Consider the following 13,110-nt stretch of genomic DNA (forward strand, 5'->3'; position numbering starts at 1 on the left):
AGCCCAGCATACAGTTGGCTTTCTGAGCTGTGACAGCACGTTGCTGGCTCAGGTTCAGCTTACCCCCAAATCCTTTTCAGCAGGGCTGCACTCTATCCTGTGTCACCCTGTTTGGATTGATAGTCAGGGTTGCTGCAACCCACGTGCAAGACCTTGCGCTTGACTCTGCTGAGCCTCATGAGGTTCTCTTAGGCCTACTGCTCGAGGCTGCCTGAGGCCTCTCTGGATGGCATCCCATCCCTCAGGCGTGTGAAACAGATCTTGTTACTATCACTTCCAGAGTCACTGGAACTGTATTGTCATTTTCGCTGTATGGTAGGTGTAGGATTTTACTTGTCATCTCTGGCTTTTGTCCCAGACAGCTGTTCCCAGTATGTCACAGAGGAAAATAAATACTAGTAGTACAGGACTTGGAAGTATTCAATTCTGTACCACAATGTCTTGGGATATCTTCTAAACAAACATCATGATTCAGAGCAGTGTAACTTCTCACTGCATCCTATTCAAAGCAGCATCCCAAATGATGTTTAAGGATGAAAAATTTCCAGTGCATTAGGACACACAGGAATCCACACACCCCCACCAGGATTAGTGGAACACATCCATCCAATTGCTTTTTCCTTTCTAAGAGGCACTTCCAGTTTGAGGAGTAAGCAAAGAAAGAGGGTGTTGGTGGGGGAAGAGGGTGGGTGGGTTAATATTTCTTGGCAGAGGTGTCATTTTGGCAGTAAAAAAAACTATACTCAATTTTTATTTTTTACAAGACTCCAGAAAACAGCGTATACAATTAGAACCTTATCTTTAGCTTGGACCTGAGCTTGAAGAGTGTACTTTGCCAACTAAAAATTTTGTATTTTGTGTTACAGTTTCAGACCATCTCATGTTTCCATAATTAAAAAATTAAGCATTTTCAGTTTCCGTTGCTACTCAGAAGTAGAGAAAAAAACACTCACTTGTCAGGAGTTTGCTTTTAGTAGAAAGATATAATATTTCAGAACAATCAAGTTATACAAGTAATGTTAGCTTTTGTTTTTATTCCACATTTGCAGAGATTGCCCTTTATCCTATTGACCTTATGATACCTCCTTGTCACCCAAGAGTGACAAGAGTCACCAAGAGTGACAGCCAGTTGCACTCCAATTTTAAGGGCTGTATATCACTTTTCATGCAGTTCTCTAGTGCTATGAAAACACTCTGGTGTGACTGACAATAAAAACATACAGCATTTGCCTTCAGAAATCATTTTCTTTTCTCAAGAGAAATACAAATAAAAAACTATCTTCTAAGTCTCTGCCCAAACCAGATTGTTACATGTACTATTTTAGCAAAGACAGTACTCGATTATAATAAAATAGAGGCAAATGTGATGTGACATTTGAGGCTCTGCTCAGTTTCCTTTTTTTTTAGGTGGAATATTCTTTCTGTTATGGTAATGACTTAGTGTGCAGTATCTATATGGAATGTAGTAATCTTTGTATGATGAAAATCAGCAGTATTCCTCCTTTTTTCACATTTCTTTTACATTTATTTTTTCTTCTCCACATGTTCATCATTTTTCCTTCTGCTTTTATTCCTTTCATGATTCTTTTTTTTTTTCCTTCCTGTGCTGTACTACCTTCATGCAGCTTCCGACTCCCTCTCCTTGATCCCCAGTTAATGGCTTTCCTCCTTTTCTTCCCAGCTGCTCAGAGATTGCTCCATCCCCATGGCTTTGCTCTCTGTGGCTTCACACTCTTGATTTGATCTCTGCGGTTGTCACCTCTCCTACTCCGCCTCCTGTGTGAGCCACAACAAAGTGTTGTTGGCAAAGCACTGGGAACATTAGGAGAAGGGATTTTCAGGTTTGCCTCTTGCTGTGCCTACATGTGGAAAAAGTAGAAAACAAGAATGGCGCGCATCATGCTGACATTTATTCTGTGTCCTGCTCAGTCCTAATATGTGCCTGAAGCACAGCACCATCAGGATACAGACAGTAGCAATGCACTGAAACTAAATACATGAGACGAGGTTCTCTCAAAACCTTGACAGAGATTTCCTTTAAGAGATTGCCATAAATCCCTATCTGCTTTGTAAAAACAACTTCTGCTGCATATGTGCAGCAAAGCTGCAAAGAGACTATCTTAACGCATTGCTGGAGGGGTTTTCTGGCTGAGTCAAACCATGTTCATAGAAGAAAATTGAAATTATAATCATATTAGGAAATTCCGTGATCCATGCTGAAAGAAATTACATTTAAAAAATAGCATTTATGTTAAGACAAAGCTATTTCCACTACTGATATTTTTATTGATACTGTATTTCAAGAGAAATTAATTTAACTTAATTTTGTAGCATATATTTGCTTAGTTTCACTGAGATGAAATACAGTTTAATGTGCTTGTGTAAGGCTTTGGCATTGCTAATATATTTAATTTAAAATGAAAAGCCACCAAAATGTGTCAAAAAAATAACCTATCTGCTCATTCAAGATTTTTCTTGTCAATAAAAAAATTTCTCAGACACCAAAAATGCTCATTTTGGACAGAATGATAAACTTAGGGGAAAATCTGGTTACCAGCATGCTAGAAAATTTAAATACATAAACTGTAATAGATTAAGGCAGAAAGTGACAGCTAATTATAATTTCTGAGATTAATCTTTGCAATTCAGCAGGGCAGAACGTCTCAGCTCCTCTCCACTTGCATCTGTATACATATGTAACATAGGACTAAAGCTTAAATCTAAAATCTCTCCACCTCAGACTGGAACCTTGATTTTTTCTTCCTACAGAAGTTTTGGTAATTTATCCATTGATTAATTTCCATTGTATTGCTAGCACCTGTGTTGAGTCAAAATTAATTGAAATTATAATCTGAGTAGGCACTTTGATACTGATTGTCTAGCGATAGTTTGACACAGCTCTGATGAGAGTGAAGGAAATAAGCACAGTTCTTGTGATGAGAATGACCCTTTTGTCAAAGACCTTAGCTTGACTTCCATTCCTTTCCTAGCTCCTATATTGTGCTGTCACTGTGCTGGGGTTGTGGGGACATAAAGTCTCATTACTTTCCTGGTATTTCAGCACGCTCTAGCAACAGTGTTGGAAACTCTCCCTCCAGATCAACTCTCTTGGTACTGGAATTAAGAGGGCTATAGGAAATAATCCACCTGCTGCATTAATTATTGAGACATCTACAACTACTTTGAAAACTTCCCTGACTTCCTGGCCCACATCAATGCTGTAATTTCAAATAATTATTGGGTCATTCTTTTCACTGAACCAGCTGCATTGGAACTACCAAGGACGGTAAGTTAGCTGCAATTTGAGATACTGCACCTTGTTAGTCATCCTGAACAGTACTGATCAGGAAAGGATGTTGTAGTAAGTTTTCCTCACTACTGATTTCTTCCAAAAAAGAAAGACTGAGCCACCTAAGCACAATCCCTTCCTTACCAGCAAAAGGGAGAGAAAAACTGTCAATAGCACCCTGTGGCATTGAAGCGAGCTGACAGCTCTTAGAAACTGACGGATGCTTGCATGCAAAACTGTCTGTTGAGAGCAAAGAGGTAACAGGTGCTCATCATGCTCAAGTGGAAATTTCCAAGACTGGCAACATTGATAGTGGTTTCACATACTAGCATCTTGTGGATACCTTAGTTTGTGGTAGCAATAGTAATGAGAAGACGGTTGGATTAGATGATCTTACAGGTCGTTTCCAACCTTGTGATTCTATGATTCTATAACTCTTTGTTGGATGGAGAAGGGAAAGAGAGAGAAAAATAATTTGAAAATTGTACAAGGCATCCTGGAGCAGTTTCCTGCAAAATGGTCCTCTTCATGCTTCATCTCAGGCTGGATCTACTGATAGAAAGATCAGATTGAGCCTTTTGTGTGAGCTGACACAAGTTACTTCCATCATAAAAAGGAAGCAGACAGTAACTTTCCTCTGCTTTGTGTTCCTGATGTAGATGAATCTCTAAAGCTTTATTTTTTATAAGTGTGAGACCATACATGGTGCAGAAACAGTTTACCCATCATGTGTCTGCAGAAATAGGACGAAACCCAGCTCTCCAGGGGTCCTTCTGCTCTTGGTGCTGGAGATGCTGTGGGGAGAAGTGTGGCTGATCTGGACTTCCTTCTGACTCCCAGTCTTTGTCCTGGAGTCCTAAGAGAGGGAGATGGTCCTGGGCTAATCCCTCCCCTTATCAGTAAGAAGGATAGCATGGGAGAGGTGGAGCAGAGAGGTGAGTGTGAGTGATTTGCAAGGGAAAAGAGGATTCACTCCCTCCCCACCCCCAGTCTGCCTCTCCACTGTCCATCTCAAATATTTCTGGCTTTCCTTCTCATAGCATTTTACCTCTGTGGATGAGAAGTCTTGAAGTATCTTTGATTTCTGCTCAGTATCTTGATCCACTGACACAGCGGATTAGTTTCTGCTTAACCTCCTTTTCCATAGCACTCTGATGAACAGCTAGACTTGCTGCTGTGAAGGTATGATAGTGACAGTGTTCCTGTTTGTTACCAGTTACAGTAAAAGTTCGTTTCTTGGTAAAGCCAATTTTCATAAAGCTAGGGGCAACTCAGGCCACAAGAGAAAGATGTGAAGATTTTTTATTTGAAGGAAACATGCCAACATCTGCAAATGCTGTTAAAGAAAATGGCCCAAAATGAATAAATATTAATAATATGATCTATCCCTCCTTGGACCAGGGTTCAGGCTTCACAGGCAATTCCCACTGTAGCTTATGTTTTTCATCAAAAGCAGAACATTACCTGTCTATTAATATTTTACTTTGTTATGTGTGGTTTTGCTATTTATACGTCCCTTTGAGTAACTTACAACTTTATTGGGTTTGTGTTTACCTCGCTCCCACAGCAGTCAGATGTGTAATCAGTTTACATCTCCCCCGTGAGGAAACAAAATGAAGAGAGATCAAAAACCCTGTATTGACAACCCTGTATTGCTTACCCTGCGGTGTACCTGACTGGGAAATAATCCTGCTGCAGTCAGAGAAGCTTTTTCACCGAGTAAATCCCATCCGACAGCGGCTGGGGGCAATGATCAGACCCGGTTCCCTCTCCATGTGGGAGGCGCGGGTCGGACTCTCGGTGACCCGGGCCGGCTTCTCGAGCGCTCACGGAAAGCAAGCACTGGGCAGAAATCCCATTTCCACAAGCATCTCACCCTCCTCGGTGTGTTTTTTTCCTTGTTTATTAGGCAGGAGATTATAACGTGCAGGTTCGCGTTGAACCCCTTCCAGTTTCTCTCTCACCGCAATATCGGTAGTGGATTTCTTTGACGAAGAGCACCATCTTGTGGGAGTACGGCTCCTGCCCGTGCCGAGCAGCCACGCTGTTACTGAAGCCCAAACTTGCACATGGAGCGTCCCAACATCAGTAGTCCTTCTAACTTACACTTCTTTTACTGCTGGAAGTTGAGGAATAAGAAAAAAGAAGACGAAATAACACGTTTATTTTGCATTATTATAAGGAAATACGCATCAAAGTCAGCATAACCTAATGACTGTACAGCTTACAGTACAGTAAAGGACATAAGTCCTTTTGCTTTACTACAGTGGATTTCATAACCACAACACAAACTTTTATATTATGTATTATATTATGTAGCTATCGATTATTGTACTGTTATAACAAATGATACATGTTTAAAGCAAGAGCTAAATCAGACTAATACTTTCAGTACTTCATATACTTACAGTGCTTTCGTATGAGAAATCTGGGCAGAAATTTTCCATTTAGGCTGTTGAAGGAGCCAGATCATTTCTGTTGGCATCCTGAAAATCTTTTTCACACTGTGATGTTGTTTTTAGAAGGCAGATTGTTCCTACTGCTGTTGAAGGGCAGCCCAACACAACTGATCAGGGTGGTAGCTCTGCTCTTGTACCAGTAATTGTATTTAAGCTTGTGTGTATATTTAGGCTAAAAATATACATAAAAGCCTTAAAGCCTGATGTGTCTATCTCCAGTGAACACAGATAAGGATGATCAATATATTACTACTTATAGCTGTATATTACACTCTCATCTAAGAGATCATTGAGACTTTTTGTCTTAATGTGGTAGAAAACCACAAGTGCTTCGTAGCAGAGGAGAACAGAGAGTTTGGTCTGGTGTGCCCTTTAACCATGCTTAGGGACACATCCAGAAAACATGCAAGAAATTTTGAAGGGTGTTCTGAGGAGCCATTTACAATTGCCTTTTTCTTCTTAGTGTTGTTTGTTTCTTTGTTGTTAGTGTTTTTGTTGTTATTTTAAAATTCTTTAATTTAAAATTCTGTTTTAAAATTCTGAGCTAAAGATAGATGCTAGCATCTTGCACTTGGGTAAACTGTGTTCTTAATTTATATTTAAATTCTAAATATTCTGTGCATAGATGTAGAAGATTTTAAAATATGTTAAGTGTTGTAGGTGAAAACTAACAGAACAAAGCTCTAGATAGTCTAAATTCTCTGGCTGTGAATGACTGTTATAAAGATTTGACATTTGTTACCTCTCCCTCTTAAGTTACTTTCGTTTTGCAGTTTGAGGAGAGTGTAGTGTCTTTTACTTTGCTTGAAAAACTATCAAGAACATATTCTGAAACGCAGTGGGTCCAGGTGTTGTCAGTGCTGAGTTCAGTGAGAGATGCCTCCCTCAGTCAGGGTGACTTCATAATAAGACAGAAATTACGATGTACTTGCACTCAGCCATTGCAGAACACAACTCCATGCAGCAGTGCAAACCATTTGTATTAGTAGCATGAGCTGATACTGCAGCCTACAAAGTATAATGTGTGTGAATGAATATTCGTTTGTGAAAAAGGCAGAATACTATAAATGGATATACATACCACTTTCAATAGCTTAAGAAAATCACTGCCTATACTCATGTCTGCTCATGTTTAAGATGTGTGAAAAGTTTCTTAGTGTTAGGAGCATCTTTTCCTCTTTTGGTAGTATATGTGAGGGGTGCCTCCTGAAATTATACATCTAAATTCATATGCCTGAATCCAGCAGTCACAGCTCTACTGGAGATATTGGGATATCATTTCCCATCCCTCATTGTTTCTTATTTAGAAGACTGCAGCAAGGTTTATTCTGTTGTTTTCTATTTTTCTTTGATATATCCTGCTGCATAATACTGAGATTTCAATGTGCACAGCCAATATGAAGAAAAATTGTAAAATATCCATCCTTTCTCACATATAAGAAATTCTAGGTTTTTAGTGATCCTGCAAAATTGCTTGTAAGAAACCCTGAGATGTGTATTACTACCAGGAATAGCCATTAACTTCCCTTTTACTGAATGTATCAAAGTAATTTAAAGAATCTGGCCCTGTATTATATTATATATCCTGTGTCAGGATTCATACTCACTCAAACAGCTAACTGAAATAATTACATGCATATTGGCTGGAAATCAGTTTAAATATTCTTCATGAAACACTGATTTTATATATGCTCAGCAGGATATGTTTCCTTGCGAAGAGCTAAGTGTAACTTTCTTGCGTGTTTTTTCAAGGTGAACATCAAGGTGCTGTCCCATGAGATGAACAAAAATCTGCAGTCACCAACTACTTACACTTAAGTTACAGCTTGGCCTGCAAATCGTGCTTACCTCACTCTTACTTTTATTGTCTTAGAAACCTGCCAGATGCTCCCCGGTGCTGCCACCTGCTGCTTCTCTTCATTAGAGCTTGGAATCAATAAGATTCAGTTTGCCTGAAGCTGCTTTTCTATGAAGCCATCTTTGCCCAATGTTTTTAAATAGCATTTTGTTCTGAGATCCATTGGCTTTGCAATGATACCCACAATTGCCTTGTCCTTGATGCCACATTAGCAGGCAGTCTGGGTGTGTGGCTCTAGAGCTTTAAGAATATGTACACAATATAGCACATATACACACATTTTATTAGGGGATTACTTCTTGCTTCAGCACAGCTGAAAGGATACAAAAGCTCTATACCTCACCTTCAGTGTACCTCTACCTTCAATGAACATATTGCTTTAATTTTTTACCATTCTTGAGAGGAGACGTGGGAGTTCCTTTTGTTTGCTGCTGGTTTGTCCCCTTCTGTTTGTGCTAATCCAGTGCTCTGCAGCAAGCAGGATGCAGATCTGCTCTGGAATCATGTACCCCCCTTCCTTGTGATCTCATGACTTAGATAAGAGGAGACTCCCACCAGCATTTCCTTTCCTTGTAGTTTGTTTGCTCTGTGTTGCCACCCAAGCTCAGAGGAGAAAACTTGTTCTCCCAGGTCATCACCATCATTTGACTTAAGGACAACTGCAGGGACGTATGAATCAAGATTGATGACAAAAGATCATGAAGTCTGCATAGTCTGATGTTCTGTAACGGAATGATACCACAGTAATAGATTTGACAAGGAATGTTAGGACTGACTTTTTTTCTGTTAGGAGTTAATTTTGAAACGTGCTGCTAATGGAGGGACATTTCAGAGAAAATTTCCACCCCACTGCCCGGTATTGCATTGCTGTTACAAATGCCATTTGTAATTAACACGGAAGTCATGTCTTCTGTACCATTTACTATGCGTGGAACAGAAGTATGCATCGTTCTGCACCCATTTTCCCCAAGAGATGTATGGATTAAGAATAGCTTAGTACTTACCTTATGGCATTTTCTCCTAGAATGAGGTAACAAATGTGTTACATTTTGATAAGATATACCTTAACTCTTCACAGTACCCCGGTTCACTTTCTCTGTAATTCCCTCCAACCTCCAGCTGAAATATCAATCACTAAGCAAAAGGTTTCTAAAACTATTTTAACAATAGCTATGGAAGGATGATAAATCTGAATCAATCAGTGCTGACAGGGCTTTTTAACAGAAGTCAAGACAAGGCTTACACATTCTGTGTAGTTTGTATTTATTACTAATCAGAATAAAACAGTAAGGGGACAATAACAGCTAGTTATCACAGTTAACATGAAAGTGCCATGCTGCCATCAGTGAGTCATTTCTGTAATTTCTTCCCCATTTTTCCTTTCTCCAACAATTCCAGATTACACTCTATGACAGTGCCCATCTCTGAGCTGTAGATAGGCTTTTTTCCAAGAAGCAAGCAAGCAAGCACTTCTCAGGGGAATGAGCAAAGAGGAAGGTGCCTGAGTCTTGCTGATATGACCTTATGAAAGACATGACACCTCCTGCAGCTACTGCCCGTCTCCAGCTGCCCTTCTTCCTTTACCGGTGAGGTGCGAGAGCTTCCACGAAATCCCCTAGCTGCCGCGAAAGCCTTCAGGGCACGCGTACCGTGACGCCAGCACGCCGCGGCAGCACCCGGGGCTGGCACGGGGGGGCGGTGCCGTGGCGGCCATTTTGTGCCGGGGCTCCCGGCGGTGTGACGCCCAGCCCCCGCGCGAACCGGGGAGGGGCAGGTGGCCGCGGGTTGTGCGGCTGCAGGTGTGGGAGCGAGTGTCTGTAACTAGGACATGTGCCTTTCTGTCTTGTAATTCACTGATGGAGGCTTCAGGTTTAAACCTCATGCAGGATGATTGTGTTTTGACGGGAAGATGCCTGTTTTCCACGTGCTATTTAATGAGTACACAAGGAATAAAATGCATTCAGCGCATAATTTTTCACTTCCTAGTCTTTTAAAATGAAAATAGTCATCTAGAGCATTGGTGTCAACTTGGTCATTCTTATGGGATTCCAGGGATTTAGTGCGTGCAGTCGGTGTGAAATGTATGACTACTCTTGCTCCTAGCTGAGAAATCACCGACTCACGTTGTCAGGCTGAATGTTTGCCGAGCGTCCGAGCTGCGTCCTGCTTCCCCGAGATTAGAAAGTGGGCCCTTGCTTTTTAAATAGGATGTGCATATAAACAAGAGCCTCCTTAGGGGCTGAGGGGCCACTTTCTGATCTCAGATACATAGCATGAGCTGCCTGGTTGCTATACATGGAGAACAGTGGTACCTACAGAACTTAGCGTGCTGTTAAACCTGGGCAGTTTGCAGTGTATTACAGTTTGCAGTGTATTACTGTATGATGACAAATATTTTACAATCAGTTCTCCAACCACAGAGTGCTTTTGTTTTTTCCCCCCTTCATTTTTAAGCATATCAGCAGCTTCCCTAAGCATTTTTCTAACACCTCTTTAAAAGGTACTGTGCAGTTTTTATGTGACCTTCAGTAGGGTGCTTCACAGATTATTTTTTTTGCATGAGCGGTTTGATACCCATTTGTTCTCTTTGTGTCTGCAATTGCAGGTCCCCTGGGGATAATTAGTTTTGTTTTAAAAGCAACCACAATTGAGTGGGAATGTTGTGTCTTACATATAACCTGGATTTCTTTGAAGTATGTTTCTCTTCAGTTGCTTTTGGCTTTGTTTTCCTTTATTCTGAAAAAAAAAAAATCCTCATTATTCTGAAGGCATTTTGAGTACTCTATATTCATCAGGAAGGAGTAGCTTTTTTAAGTGCCTCAAGTGAAATGCAAGAAAAGAGAGTAATATTTAAGTAGTTGTAAGATTGTGATAGAAAAATTTACATCAACACAGAGGAGGAAACCTGAAGCTTTCTCTTCCAATGAAGCCATGTTTCACTACAAGATACCCAAAGTGTTCTGAATTCTGGGTTAAGCCTTGGGATCAGATGCTGTTCAGAGCACCCAACACTACTATATGTGCTACCCACTGACTGGCTGTTCTCTCACTTCTCTGCTCCAGCTTGTAAAAAAGAAGGTAAAGTTTGTAAGCATTCATTGTGCCACACAATTCCTCTGAACACTTACATACTTATTAACATGAACACTGAATTGCGGGGAGAACCGAATGTGAGAGTGATTAGTCCTGACTTTGAAGATAAATGAATTTTTTTTTTTTCATTTTTGACAATGGTCCATTGTTAGTCCTTTGGTGGTCGCCTCCAATACAACAGTCTGTATCTTTGACTCGCTGATTCACGTTCCACAGTTGGCTCATCTCCATGTGAGACGCCATGTGAAGACTCCTTTTGTCCCAGAAATTGCTGTGGAATGCAAGGACAATGGGAGAAAGCACAGATAAAGAAAACAAAGGGGAATGACTTGACGCTATCTGTAACGTTTTAGGGTAATTTCCACTTGGTGTGTGGATCCTGGCTTCCTTTGGTGTTGGTAAGTGATAAGGGCTCCACAAAACTGGTGCACAGTTTTTCTGTTGTTGTGTTTCTTCTGCCTTGTTAAAGCAGAATAGTCTTACAACATGCCTCCCCATCTACAAAGCTACTTCAGAGCTATCATCCACAACGTCTAAAGACGACTATGGTAGTAGTGTAGTTGCGTAGTGGTAGTACTGTGATGCAAGCAAACATTAATCATATTATACAACAATTCACTGACTATGCTTATAAGGACATATTATCAGAATATTTTGTGTAATTACTTGTCCAAATAACTTCTTTACATAATAATTGCAAATAAAGCAATATCTATGCAGTAATATTAAGTATCAGCAGAAACACTATTCTGTGGGGCAACTTTTGTTTCTTAACAGTTCTGAAATCTATTCGTAATAGTATGACGTCTGTTTTAACAACAGTTGTAGTTTATTCCAAGTCATTAGGAGATGCATTTGGTAGTTGTGTTTCTCATAGCCTGTGTTGGCTGCAGTTTAGGACAGTGGAATATTTGTGTCAGTTGGAGGAAGTAAAATACTGGAAACTATTTTTATCAATATCTAAATCATAAAAAATTCATTATGTAATCTACCAAATCCACAGAACTAAACCAATAATGTTGAAAATAATTCCTCTAATTGAAAAGGTACAATGAAGTTATGACAGCAGTATTTCTAAAGAAGGTGTGGCTCTCTTCTTAAATACATCTGCTAAAATATTCAGTGCTGTAAATTCAGCCATCTGATCCTTGCTGAAACTTAGTTTCTAAACCCTTAAGCATATCATGAAATAAATTATACTTAATCATATATATATTACAGTTTTAACAGCTGATTTAGAAAACACCAAAGACTGTAAAATTATTAACATCCTGTCAAATTTTATTTACCATTAAAATTGACACAGAACTCTTTGTTCTACACTTCTAAATCTTAAGTGCAGTATTATTTGTTACTGAAAGTAATTTCTTTTAATGAAGAACTGATTGAAAAAAAAAAAGAAGAAATTACCAGTTAATACTTTTCATTTTGCACAGTTCAGCTGCCAGGGAAATCTCTCTCTTCTCACTTATCATAGACGCTGAGCACCTGTCATTGCGGCAGGAGATTATAGGATGTGAAGATGCTCAGCATGTATTGGAAAGGGCCTGTGGTTACCAACACCTCCTAGCAATCATGAACTGAAACAGAAGTGAAGGAAACAAATTTTAATTAAAAGTTGCTTCTCCAGAGTCAGCTGCTTGTAGCTGCATATTGTTGAAGGGTGAAGTCATTTGTGAAATAATAATGAAAAAGAAGTTGAAAGGAAAAACAACAAACATTTATAAGCAGAGGTGCCTACAGTTTTATGTGGGACTTCCATCTGCCAGATTCAGTATGATCTGTACTCTGATGTTTGAATCAGGAGCACTTTGTGAAGGATGGTGCTGTCTTTGAGACTCTGTTGTGTCACTCTTTACGGGTGCTGAAGTACGTCAGGAGAGCCAAGGGAGAAAAATCCTGCTTTCTGGCTAAAGCAGTTGAATGTGTTTCAGAAGCACACCATGCTGCCTCTGCCTCTGCTGGAGGTCACTTAAGTGATTTTGGTCATTGTATAAGCATAAATCTGGACAAACATCTAAGTTTTACAGATCTCAAGCACTCCCAGTCAGAATGACAAAATTGTTACTGATTTATGATATTGAGTTATGTATGGTATATGTATATGGTAATTTTAGGTGAAAAATACTGTGTTAATGTATGTCCTATTGGATGCACAACAAATTGACCCCTTTGGCTATAATTTGGCAATGTCATTCCTTCTAAATTGCTGATAAATGCTAACATATAGAAAACAACCTCAGGTTATACAAAAGAACTGAGGCTTTGAATCATGGAGGTGCAATGGTGATGCAGAGAAATGTGAATTTTTCTGTATGGGTGTTAGAAAGATTAGTTTATTTGTATTTTTATTTGTATTATTTATATGTATTGTTTATTTGATTGTGATAAACTTGTGCCAGAATCTTGAA

General features: G+C 39.6%; 1 protein-coding gene and 1 long non-coding RNA gene across 7 annotated transcripts in view; one reads left to right on the forward strand and one right to left on the reverse strand.

Annotated features, from left to right (window-relative positions):
* PPFIA2 (PTPRF interacting protein alpha 2) overlaps positions 1-13,110 on the forward strand; it is a 280,430-nt gene that overhangs the window by 70,319 nt on the left and 197,001 nt on the right. The window lies entirely within an intron of this gene.
* Positions 1,583-4,216, reverse strand: LOC128073854 (uncharacterized). The gene is made up of 2 exons (XR_008202905.1): positions 4,012-4,216; positions 1,583-1,776 (listed from the first exon to the last, which is right to left on the reverse strand). It is a non-coding gene; the product is annotated as an uncharacterized LOC128073854 (long non-coding RNA).

Source organism: Tympanuchus pallidicinctus, unplaced genomic scaffold (assembly GCF_026119805.1).
Source record: "Tympanuchus pallidicinctus isolate F22 unplaced genomic scaffold, pur_lepc_1.0 scaffold8, whole genome shotgun sequence".
Taxonomy (NCBI): Eukaryota; Metazoa; Chordata; class Aves; order Galliformes; family Phasianidae; genus Tympanuchus; species Tympanuchus pallidicinctus.